This window comes from Suricata suricatta, chromosome 6 (genome assembly GCF_006229205.1).
Source record: "Suricata suricatta isolate VVHF042 chromosome 6, meerkat_22Aug2017_6uvM2_HiC, whole genome shotgun sequence".
In the NCBI taxonomy this organism is placed as follows: Eukaryota; Metazoa; Chordata; class Mammalia; order Carnivora; family Herpestidae; genus Suricata; species Suricata suricatta.
The window spans coordinates 76459420-76472872 of NC_043705.1; the positions used below are offsets into that span (position 1 = coordinate 76459420).

The 13453-nt window shown below is 34.5% G+C and overlaps 1 pseudogene; it reads right to left on the bottom strand.

Annotated features, from left to right (window-relative positions):
* Window positions 1-11426: 11426 nt before the first annotated feature.
* LOC115293680 overlaps window positions 11427-13453 on the bottom strand; it is a 2545-nt pseudogene continuing 518 nt past the window's right edge.

Consider the following 13453-nt stretch of genomic DNA (forward strand, 5'->3'; position numbering starts at 1 on the left):
TTAGACACAGAATAATAGGGAGTAGAAATAATAGGGAAAAAACTGTAAGAGGAGATGTTATTTTTATCATTTTCCATGCAAAAATCAACTGTAAGAGAGAATATAAGCCATTGAAATTTCTAAAATCAAAGAAAAAATAAGTAAGTAGGCAAAATGAAACAAAGAAAATGACAGCAAAAATTTTTAAAAAAGATTTTCTTGTTTAGGAACAAGAATGACACTGAAGTTTTAAAAATCAAATATAGCTACTTTTATAGATGTTTTCAAGGGTTAATATTTGTCACTAAGATGTCTATATCAATTGCTAAGGATGTCATTTCAGAAAGCAACAGAGAGATATCCCAGTGTGTATAAAAATAATTAAAAAAAAACCTACATGATGAGTTTAGATCTTAAAGAAAAGGAAAAGAATCAGAAAGTAGAATCCTCATATACTGTTCCAAAAATAAAATATCAAAAAGTTATTAGTGATTCTTACAAAATTGATGAAAATAACTGAAGAATAATGCTGTTTTATTTTTCAAAGAACAGATGGACAGAATCATGGTCAGTACTACTTAATCTCTAGAAAAATAACATCAACATTCTTCACAGAACTGAAACAAACAATCCTAAAATTTATATGGAACCACAAAAGACCCTGAAGGACCAAAGCAATCCTGGGAAAGAAAATCAAAGCTGGAGACATTACAATTCTGGAATTCAAGCTATATTACAAAGCTGTAATTATCAAGATAGTATGGTACTGGCCTAAGAACAGACACATAGATTAATGGAACAGAATAGAGAACCTAGAAATGGACCCACAAACATATGGCCAACTGATCATTGACAAGCAGGAAAGAATATCCAGTGGAAAAAGAAAGTATCTTCAGCAAATGGTCTTGGGAAAACTGGATAGCCGCATGCAGAAGAATGAACCTGGATCACTTTCTTATACCATAAACAAAAATGAACTCAAAATGGATGGAACCCCTAAACATAAGACAGGAAACCATAAAAATCCTAGAAAACAGGCAACAACCTCTTTGACCTTGGCTGCAGCAACCAAGAGAGGCAAGAGAAATGAAAAATGAACTATTGGGACCTCATTAAAATAAGAATCTTCTGCACATTGAAGGACACAACCAGTAAAACTAAAAGGCAACCAATGGAATGGGAGAAAATATTTTAAATCACATTAGAAAAAGGGTTAGTATTCAACATCTATAAAGAACTTAAACTCAAAACCACAAAAACAATTCAGTGAAGAAATGGGTGAAAGACATGAATACACACTTTTCTAAGGAAGACATCTGGATGGCTCACAGACACATGAAAAGATGCTCAACATCATTCATCATCAGAAAAATCTAAATCAAAACCACAATGAGATAACACCTCACACCTGTCAGAATGGCTAAAATGAACAACTCAGGTAACAACAGATATTGGTGAGGTTGTGGAGAAGGTGGAGTCATTTTGCACTGCTGGTGGGAATGCAAACTGGTACAGCCACTTTGGAAAACAGTATGGAGATTCCTCAAAAAATTAAAAATAGAACTACCCTACAACCCAACAATTTTACTACTAGGTATTTATCGAAAGGGTACAGAAGTGCTGATTTGAAGGGGCACATGCACCCTAATGCTATAGCAACACTATTGACAATAGCCAAAGTATGGAAAGAACCAAATGTTCATCCAGTGATGAATGGATAAAGAAGACATGGTGTATATATACAGTGGAATATTACACAGCAATCAAAAAGAGTGAAATCTTACCACTTCAACAATGTGGATGGAATTAAAGTGTATTATGCTAAGCAAAAAGTTAGAGGAAGACAGATATCCTATGATTTCACTCATATTTGGAATTTAAGAAGTAAAACAAATGAACATAAGGGAAGGGGAACAAAAATAATATAGAGAGGTAGACAAACCATTAGAGACTCATAAATACAGAGAACAAGCAGAGGGTTGCTGGTGTTGGGGGGGAAATGTACTAAATTGTGATGTGCATTAAGGAGGGCACTTGGGAGGAGCACTGAGTGTTTTGTATGTAAGTGAGAAATCACTAAATTCTATTCCTGAAATCGTTGTTACCTTATATGTTAACGTAGATTTAAATTTAAAAAAATAAAAAGAAAGAATCATGGCCAGTAGCATAAAACTAAGCCTACTTGATAAAAACATGAGTTCAAAGTTAGCATAAATGTAACAAATGAACAAAATTTTTTTTTCATTTTTATAAATATTTATTTTGAGAGAGTGAGAGAGAGAGCACAAACAAGTGAGCATAAGCTGAGGAGAGACGGAGAGGGAGAGAGAAATCCCAAGCAGGCTCACATTAATAGTGTGGAGCCCCATGTGGGACTTGATCCAGTGAACTATGTGATTATGACCTGAACTGAAACCAAGAGTTGGTCACTTAACAGACCGAACCACTGAGGCACTGAAAAAACTTATTTTCAAAACTACAAAATTAGATATGTTAGATGAGAAATTAAATGTCAAGAAGTGTCATTTCATTTTTTAATGATGGAATTATGTTTAATTTTAGGATTTAGATGAAATGAACAAATCCCTCAAAGAATGCAACTACCAAAATTTAACACAAACCAAGATACACTGTTTGAGTTATCTGTAACTATCAAAGACTTAACTATTCACAGAAAAAAAATTTGAGACCAAGATAGCTTCAGAGGTATATTTTATAAAGCATTTAAAGCAAATGAAGAAAATATTATACAAATTGTTCCACAGACTAGAAAATGTAGGAAAATTGCTAATGGATTTTATGAGATCAGTATAACTTTGAGACTAGCTTGATGAGGACATTACAGTTCAGTAAAATTGCAGATCAGTTTCACTAAGAATCAGGTGTAAAATCATAAACAATATATTACTGATCAAATGCAATAACATATAAAGTATACTGTAATGTCACAATTTGTGTTTTGTCATGGATTAAATGATTTTATATTTGAACATTAATGTATTTAACCACATTAGCAAAAAAATATGGAAGAACTAATTCATCTCAATAGTTTAAGAAAAAGTATTTGATAAAATATTTTCTTGTTTATAGGCTTTTACCAAACTAGAAATAGAAGTTAATTTGATAAAAACTAACTACAAAAACCCAACTTTAATTAAACAAATTAGTGCTAAACATTGTGCTTGTTTATAGTATTTTGAAAGCTCTCCCTCTCATTTTCTAAATGAGAAAAAGAATTCCCATTGCTACCACTTTTATTAAATATTTTACTAGAAGATCTAGGTAGTATCAAAAGGCCAGAAAAGTAAATAGTATAACAGTTAACAAGTGAACAAATAAAACTGTCCTTATTTACAGTAAATGTTGTTGTGTATATTGAAAATTCAGAAGAATCTATAGATAAGGTACTAGATATGAATTTAGCTATGCCATTCCCTATTGTTATTATTTAAAAAAACTAGTTTTATCTGTAATCAGATATAATAGAAAATACAGTTTTTAAAAATTTTATGTTTTGCAATAGCATACATAATATAAAGTACTTAGAAATATTTTTCTGACTTAAATTTTATCAACTTAGTAGTTTTATGAATTTATTATGTATTTATAGTTGCAAGAGAGCTATAATCATAGGTGGTCCATATCTAATTTTATGTTTGAATATTAAGTAACCGAATAAATTAAATTTACTTTTCAAAATAAATTAAATCAACAAGTTTAGTCAGATATCCTTATTTCCATATCTTCCTTTATTCAGATCAAGGAATCACTGTGTCAGTTAATATGTAATTATGAAAAATGAAGGCAAAAGGTATGCAACATCTCTATACGGAAGAGTCCTATAAAAGGAACAATTAAATATATCCAAGGGTTATATAGTCAATTTTCCTTGAATTGGTTTATTCATTCCAATGAAAATCCCAGCAATGTGCATCTGTATGTAAATTGACAAGCTGATTGTAAATTGAAGGAAATGCAAAGGAGTAAGAATATAAACACTCTTTTAGAAGGAAATTAAAATTAGTGGACATATTAACAGGTAACATTAGTTATTACAAGAATTAAGACAAAATAGTATTTGGACCAGGTAGACAAATACATGAATTGACCCCAAGTAAGAGCCCACAATATTTCTCATGATTGTATTTTGACAATGTACCACTGCAGAGCAATGAGTGAATCTTTAGTCTACTCAATCAAATGTATTATGACAATTGAATACCCCTGTAGCAACTAATAAAAATAACCAATGACAGTGATTGGTTATTTGCAATACATATTAGCAAGGGGAAGTTTATATGAAGAATATATAAAGAATTTCTACCACAGGAAGACATAGTTAACCCAAGAGAATTACTGTTTTGCGGTTGGAACAGATCATCACAGAGATATCCAAGTGGCTAATACACATATGAGAAATGTCTCACCTTCTTTCATCAAAATGAAAATTAAGAAATATAAGGCAATAGTACTTGTCATGAAATATAAAGTTCAAGAAATAAAAATTCACCTAGAGTAATGTCAAAATGCACTGCTGGTGGGAGCATAAATTGTTAGAACCCCTTTTACATAGTAGTTATTACCTAGTAAAACAGATACACATACCCTGCGACCCAGCAGTTCCATACCAAGTTCTCAGGGTATATAGCCAACAAAGTTTGGGGCCCCTATACCAGAAACCTGCACAAGAAAGTTCATGGCATAATACTAAAAACTGGGAAAGATCCTAAATCTTCATCAACAATAGAATGAATATATAAACTGTGGTAAATTCACTCAATGAAATATTATTTAACACTAAATTAAACTATATCTGCTACAACAATATGAATTAATAAATTTATATAATATAGAGTCAGAGGAGTCACACATGAAATTGTACAGGCTGTGGTAGTCTCATTTATATCAGCATAGAGTCAAAGAAGCCACACATGAAGTGGTATAACTATGCTGGTCTCATTTATAGAAGGTACAAAACAGGTGAAACTACCCTATGGTGTGAACAGTCAGGAGAGTGACTACTTTTACAGAAAGAAGGAAGGAAATAGGAAGGATACCGATGAGAGCTTTTGAGGTATGGGAAAAATTTCATTGATTGACGTAGCTACACGTTTCTGTGCTTTGTGGTCATAAATTGAGCTCTATTTTTTTTTTTTGTGCCTTTCTCTGAGTAAGTAGTATACTTCAAAAAGTGTTAATAACATAGCAACCAAATTATGATTTTTAACATTTCTAATTTTCTTTCCTTGCTAAATTATTAATCCGATAACATGTTTAAAATGATTGTTGCCCTTCTAGTCTATTGTCTTTTTTGAAAACATAAGCTAAAAACAAAAGTTGCTCAGAGAGCACAAAGTCCACAGAATTATGAATAACAGAATTATGAATAAATATTCAAGACATAGATGCTATAGTTAGGAGAAAACAATAGTAGGGAGAGAAAAAGCAGGATTAAATAGAAGTTTTTCTTTTATTTAAAAATACACACATGGAAAATGTCTTATTCTTATTTCGAAGAAAATATACTTTCTGAAAACAAATAGCCTCAAAAGCATATATTTTCTCTTTTTCTTTTTTAGAACTCATTTTAAAAATAAATCTTTATTTACAACATTCAGAAAATTCTCATAAACTTGATTTAATTGTGCAAGCATGTCCTTCTAATTGGAGAAGACCTTTTCTACTCTAATACCTAGTAGGATTTCGCTGGTGGGTGAATGTTCAAATGCTGCTGGAGATGATACAGTACCTTAAACCCTTCACGATCTTTTCCAATCATTACCTTTCAGCTTAGTTTTCTAGCCATTTTGAATGTGATTGAAGAAATAACAGGGAAGCAAAATAAACTGAAAGGGCAGAAACACCTCTAAGAATCATACATAGTTAGGCATTATATGATTACGACTGTCTCCAGGTTTGAGTCTGTAAAGAAGTTTAAAGGATACCTGCTTGCTTCAAACTGAAAAGGTCTTCCTACTCAGAAATTCTCCCACACTGGTGAGTAATATCGCCAAATTCCCCTATATATAAAACTTATTTCATTAAGTTAAAAATTTCTATCTAAAAGTCTCTGCCATTTTGATAAGGGATAAGATATTAAGCCATGATTTGTCATGAATGGTTTAGCAGAAATTTATTCATTACATTATTGTATTACTTTCTTGTTGCTGCTATAACAAATTACCACAGCCTGATGGTGTAAAACAGCAGAAATTTATTCTCTCACAGTTATGGAGACCAGAACTCTGAAACAGAGATATTGGCAAGGCTGTACTTCTTGGGAAGCTCTATAACAGAATCCATTCCTTGCCCTTTTTAGTTTCCGGTGGCTGCTGGTGTTCATTTGTTTGTGGCTGAATCATTCTTAGCTCTGCCCACTTTTGTGTGTGGTGTTGAATTTCCTGCTTCTCTACTATAAGGACTGTTGTCATGCTCTTTAAGGCCACCTAGGTAATCTAGAATAACCTCATGTCAGGATCTTTAATCACATCTGCAACAATACTTTTCTTTATAAAGTAAGATTTACAATTTCTAGGGATTAGATCTATAATTTTCAGAAGTCATTATTCAGCTTCTTTGCCTATTAAGATTCCCAGTCTAATGTAAGGAAGCAAAACATAAGCAGCTACATTTTGATTGGAAAATGAGGAAATGGTTCAAAGAGCAGAGTATCACTTGGCAGGTGGTTGTTGAAACAGAATTAAGGCAATAAACATTGGGATCATGCAAAAAAGGAAAAGATCTATGATAATGATATATGATACTAATTTAGCATTTAACAGAGGTCTGGCATTGTCTTTCATACCAGATCTGAGTTGTCATGGTTTGTGTGTGTGTGGGGCGGGGATTAGGGAAAGAAAAAGAAATCACTTTGTTCTTGTCATAGTTCTTCTGTACTTTCTCTAATTCCAGTGAAATGGTAGAAATATAAAGTGGGTATATCTACTTATAATATAGAACCTAGATAATTAGGGACTTATAATTTTATTTTATTTTTATTTTTTATTTATTTTTGAGAGCACAAGCAAGGAAGGGTCAGAAGGAGAGACACACACAGAATCCGAAGCAGGCTCCAGGCTCTGAGCTAGCTGTCAGCACAGAGCCCTACGCGGGGCACGAACCCATGAACTATGAGATCATGACCTGAGCCAAAGCCAAATGCTTAACCAACTGAGCCACCCAGGCGCCCTGCGACTTATAATTTTAAAAGTGGATTTTGGAGGGATTTTAGATTTGGCTCTGGTTCAGTAATATATGTATGATAGGAGGTATTTCCATGCAAATTTATGATTCTAGTTTAATATTTTATGGGAATTCCTGCAACTTTAATTTTTAACTCATGCATCTGTACCTTTGTTTAACATTTTACATATGGTATATCTAATCGAATTGAGTCTGTTACCTTCAGTATCACAAAAGAAATATTTAATGCATGTACCATCCATATGAAAAATGTGAGTTATATAATATATACAACTGAGAAACATCACACTCATGAAATTTATTTGCTTGGCTTTTCTACTCATTATAAAGTGAAATTTCTAGAGGAGGAGACTAGTGGAAAATGACTTTGCTATTTGGATTATCAGTTCTAGACAGTTTGAAACCTAGTCATTTCCTTTTTGTTGTTGTCTATCACTCCTTTGATGAATAGTTTGCCTTATGTCCTCTTAATGGCTATGATAAAACAGTTATAAACCTAGCCTTCCAGCTTTTTGCCTGCTGTGCAATGAAAAAAAGATGAGCTAGGCTTCAGAGAGTTATAGAGTTTGAGACAGGGATGATGATTTCCTACTACAGTCCTCATTTGGTTGCTAAGATATATAACATCAGAAATATGGGATTTTCTCAGAACTTAAACCTATCTTAGAATGACAACCAGGATATGTGTAATTTACTCAAGTCAACATTCCAAGCATAATAATATCAGTTCTTTAAATTTATGAGACAATTTATGATAACGATATTTCTTTTTAAGCAACTAAGCAGTAAAATACAGATGATGAGAAGAGATTCATACTATTTTTTATATATTTGTTCATGACCCTTTACCAGAAGTGTGTTAGTAGCCTCCAAACTGGTCTCTGTACCTATAATTTTCTACTTATCATGTATATCTATCATTCTGCTCCCAGACTAATGGTTCTAATTCTACATATGTATCTGTATCCCAAATCCAGAATTAAGCATTGATTTATTCAACAAATTCTTGTGATCATAAAGTGAATTAAAAAAAAAATCCTTGATAGTGCTTACCATTTTGACTTAGGTACATAGGAAATGCACATAAGTAGTTATAATACAGGACTGAAAGTGAAAAGCACAAGAAGGGAAAAGATAAATTTTAATGAATTTAGCAGAGGGTGAGATTATTTCCTAATATGAGGAAAATATTAATCTGTTTAGAAAGTCCTTCTTAAGGTTGGACATGATGAGGTTATTATTTGCATACAAAGAATTGGGTGGTACAGAGAACATTGAAAATATTTGAACTTAATTTTCTAGAACTAATTTTTCATCATTGGTAGTTTTTTAAAGTTTGTTAATTAATTAATTAATTAATTTATTTATTTAGAGAGAGACAGACAGACAGAGAGACAGAGAGACAGACCAGGAGCAAGGGAAGGACTCAGAGAGAGGGAGAAAGAGAGTCCCAAACAGGGTGCATGCTCAGTGCGGAGTCCAATGCAAGCCTCCATCTCATGGCCATAAGATAACAACTTGAGCTGACAATCAAGAGTCAGACATTTATTTAACTGAGCCGCCAAGACACCCTTGATCATTGGCAGATGTTCAGTGGGAGTATTCCACAATGTTTATTTTTTTTAATAAGATAACATTTTTGAAAATATGACAAATAGCCACTGGGGGGAGTACATGAAAGAATAGTGAATTAAGGAAGTAATGACAGTGGTAAGTATCTGCAATAAGAAATTGTTCATAGAATTAGAGAGGAATTGGTGTTGTTCTAATAGTACAATTAACAAAACTTGTTGAACGATTAAAGAATGATGAAAATGAGAGGTGAAGACAAAGTAGTTTTCTGTATTGGTTGGCTTGATGGATAATGATACCATTCTCCAACAAGGAAGATTAGAGAAGAGGTTTGTGACAGAGAAAGAACAGAGAAAGATCTTAGAATCCTGAAAATTTAATTTGATATCCTTTCAAATGGATATTCTTTAAATATTTTTTCACATTTTATTGATGAATTTATTTTTAATTTTTTTTAATGTTTTATTTATTTTTGAGATAGAGAGATACAGAGCATGAGTGGGGAGGGGAGGAGAGAGAGGGAGACACAGAACCAGAAGCAGGATCCAGGCTCTGAGCTGTCAGCACAGAGCCCGACGCGGGGCTCAAACCCACGGATGTGAGATCATGACCTGAGTCGAAGTCAGAGGCTTAACTGACTGAGGCATCCAGGCGCCCCTTTTTTCACATTTTAAATAGACAATATTTTAAGTACTGCCTTAGGAAACATTCCTGTGGTTCTGCCTTAGCTTCCACATCCTAGTGAGTTTAATGAATATTGTGTTTGGCCGGACACATCCACCTCAGGAGGTACTTCACAAATACCAGTTACCGCTGAAAATTCATCTTTAATGGCTCAGCTCTCAAGTGTTTTAGGCACTTATTATTTCCAGTCATATAGAGTTCTGGAAGTACAGTTTTATTCATCTTGTTATACTTACAATGATATTTTGATTTCTCATATATTTTGGAGATTGGCTTTCTGGCAACTTGTTGAACAGGCTTGACATTTAAAACACATATGGTTAGGAAATAATATATTCCATTTGGCTTATTTGAGGTTTAAAGGTGTGGTCAGGAGACGGTGCAGGTCTGGAGTTTAAAATAGCCTACAGCAGGAGATATAACTTTAAAAGTCATCATAATGTTTAAAAAAATTTTTTAACGTTTATTTTTGAGAGAGAGAGAGAGCGACACAGAGTGTGAGTGAGGGAGGGTCAGAGAGAGAGAGGAAGACACAGAATCAGAAGCAGGCTCTAGACTCTGCCCTGTCAGCACAGAGCCTGACATGGGACTTGAACCCAAGAACCATAAGATCATGACCAAAGCTGAAGTCGGCCCCTTACCTGACTGAGCCGCCCAGGCACCCCTAAAAGTCATCATAATGTTGACAGTTGAAACAGTGTTAATTGGTGTGTTATTGGTAAGAAAACAGAAGGCAAAGTAGAGAGAAGAGTGATGAATGAGATTAAAAGCACTTGGGGATGCTAAAATTTAAGAGATGGGAAAAAGAAGAGCAATTGAGAATAAAACTCAAAAACACCAGCCCAGATTATAGAGGAGATTCAAAAGATTGTTTAAGGGAAGGAAGATAGGAAAAGATGAACATTTCAAGAAGATGGGGGAAAACAGTGTGGAAAGTTAAAGAAAAATTTTTGTGTAGAGATACAGAAGAGGGTTAGCAGTCTACTAATTAGGAGATCTTGGTGAGAAATTTTAGAATTTTTTGTTTCAGAGACATTGGAAGGATTAAGGGAAGGCGAATAATGGAGGTGAATTGGTAGAAACTTCTCTTTCAAAGTTGGGAAGTGATTAAAAGAAATAATGTAGATTTTCTTTTAGAGGCACAAGTTTTAGAGAGTGGTCATGAAATACTAAGATTAGATTTTATTTATAGGATCAGGAGAAAGAGTCAGAGGAGATAGATTGATATAGGGATATGATGATGGAGTACTGTCTCCAGGGAGGCAAAAGAACTGGGAATGGGAGTAGGGAGGTAAGACCAAGAAGAACAGAGTGAGGGGCAGGGGGAGGGCCGCTGGGGGGAGGGGGGACGGGCAATTGATAAAGAAATCAGGGAAAATCCATAGCAGGGAAACAGGAAGATTAATATTAAAGGGTTTTGTTATCCATATTTAGATTCTTTTAGTTAAAGTTGGTGCCAATAATTAGAGGTCAGTGAGTGGTAGTTATTTCTCTACAACCTTACTAGAAGTAATCAAGGCTTAGGCCACATTCTGCCATGTACATAAATACTTGTTAGTGAGCAGTCACAAAAAAATCTTAAAAAGATATTTTGCAACTTTGGTGAATTTTTAGTTCTCTGTTAAGGTGTTGAGTTATACTTTGCATGAAAAGTTCATTGAAGACATACATAAAATATTCTAAAATCAGCATTTTTTAAAGTTCATATCAGACAACTAAATTGTCCCACTGTATAACCAAGTACAGAAATATCAGGGATATTTCTAGAGTGTTTCTTTGATCTCAGTAATTTTCCTTAAAATAATTCACTATAGGCAATTGTGATACCATATATATAATATTTAGTTTAAATTTATTTCTAGTCATTTTACTTAACCCATATTCCATAAGTGATCAGCTAGTATTAGATTTAATAATGGGGAATTTCAAGAACTTCTTATATCTGTATCAACCTCCTGTGCTTTTTTTTTTTTTTTTTTTTTTTTACATTGCTACCAAGTTTACTGTGTTTTTCACAATACAGTACTTTGGGACTTTTTAATGTAAACAAACATTCTTGATTAACTAATTTTCAAAATAATGATACAAATTGATCATTTTTCTTGGAATGGAAAACTTGCTTGGAGGTTACTTCATTCTTTTTCTCTTTTTCAAAAGTGCATCTCGTAGTGCCAGCTGCTTTTCTCGGAAGGAACGCTTGTTCTTTGACTGGACATTATGGCTATACTGCATCATCATGAAGTTCTTCTGTTTTTTTCTTCTCTTTATTTGTGGAACTAGAAAATGGGTTCATTTTGGTTTTCTTCCTCACAAATTCTTTTCCGTCTGTCTTCCCAGCCATTGCTGTGACTAGTCTTGTCTCCTTGTCAGACTTCGGTTTCTTATGAAGGCGTTCAATGTCCCTAAGAGAAAGTAACTCACCCCTGGGCTCCTCATCACTATCTATTTCAATGTATTTCCTCTTTTGGGCTTTTCCTGGCGCAGCGTCAAGTTCTTTCCTCATTTGGGCCGTGCGGATTTTCTGGAAGTCTTCCTGAGTTAAAACTAGGCTAGTGCTAATGGCCGCGGCTTTGGCTTTGCGCTCTTCCATGGGCATGCTGTTGAGCTTCTTAAAGATTTCTTGCTGTTCTTCATCAGAAGAGTGGTGCACGTCAACCCACTCGCCATCAGCATCTGCCTCCTCACTGAGACTGGTAGTCTCCCACCCATCTTCATCATTTTCAGCATTCTCTTCTGTTTCAATTTCTAGAACTTCTGCTCCTGGAATGTAGTCTTTAGCATCTAATTCTCCATATTCTTGCACTCTTGCTTCTATGGAAGCCTCTGTAGGCTTACCCCAGAATTTCTTTTGCAACATCTGAGGATTCAGTGTTCGGAATAGCTGAATCAAAGTTCTAGCAGACATCATCACATTCTTATCTTTGTGTGTTTTATACTGAGCCAGGTCTTGGAGAAGTTCTTCAGTCATGGCTAGAGGACATCGAGCCTTATCTCTTTTATAGCATTGATTCCTACTGTCATGACCTCCCCGGAGTTCTTGTCCGTGACAAAATTGTTGGCCACAGTCATGAGCAATGACTGAATGATCTCTGGGGGTACTAAGTGATGAGATGCTTGGGCAGCAAACAGAAGAATCTTTGTTACCTCTCTTTGGTGGGGCTGCAGAAACCTTTGCACAAAGGGATAGAAGTTGAAGAGAAAAAGCTCATGAATTCCCACCAATCTGGAGATGAGGTTCATGAGCATCATTTTCACCTCAAACCTCTCCTTAGAGCTCTCGAGTTGCTTTAGCAGTTTTTCTGCAAAATCTTGGGGATCGTGAATCAAATGAATAGCTGAAAAGTTAAACACCTCTGGTTTTTTTCTTCTTTTTTTGTTTCTTGAGCACTTTCATAGCCTTTTCCAACCTTTTCTTGTTTTTGGAGCTTTTTTTCCCTGTGGCATATTGCACTAGCAGGTCTCTTGCTGTTGGTTTTTCATCCTCGGATTCTGAGTCGCTGTCCTGTTTCTCCTCTTCATCTTTCCCAAGGAAAAATGCCAAAGCAGCAACTAATATCTTGGTGACCTTAAAGAAACATGCTGTTGTTATCACATTGACAGTTTTGGCATCATTCCAGATGTTTCTTCTGTAGAGTTCAATCATCACATCCAAAGATATCTTGGCTGCAGTTGCATTGCTGTCTCTTAACGTGGTGTACATGAAATTCTGCAACACTATGTTCACTTTATTGTTCTTGTGTTTTGCATTTATATTCTTGATATCAGTGACAATATGTGTGTATAAAGTCTTTCGCAGAAGCTTATCGTGGCAACGCAGAAGTTCAAAGAAGAGTTCTAGCAAACTTGATGGATTGATGAGATTCTTGTTTCTCAGCAAGATCAAAGCTTTGCAAAATGTCATTCGAAGATCTGGATCCAAGACAGTGTGATTGTAGGAAAGAAGATCTTTCAGCTCTTGAGGAAAGTTACTTAAATGTTCTGGATAGCAGTGACCAATCTGTGCCATAAACATCAC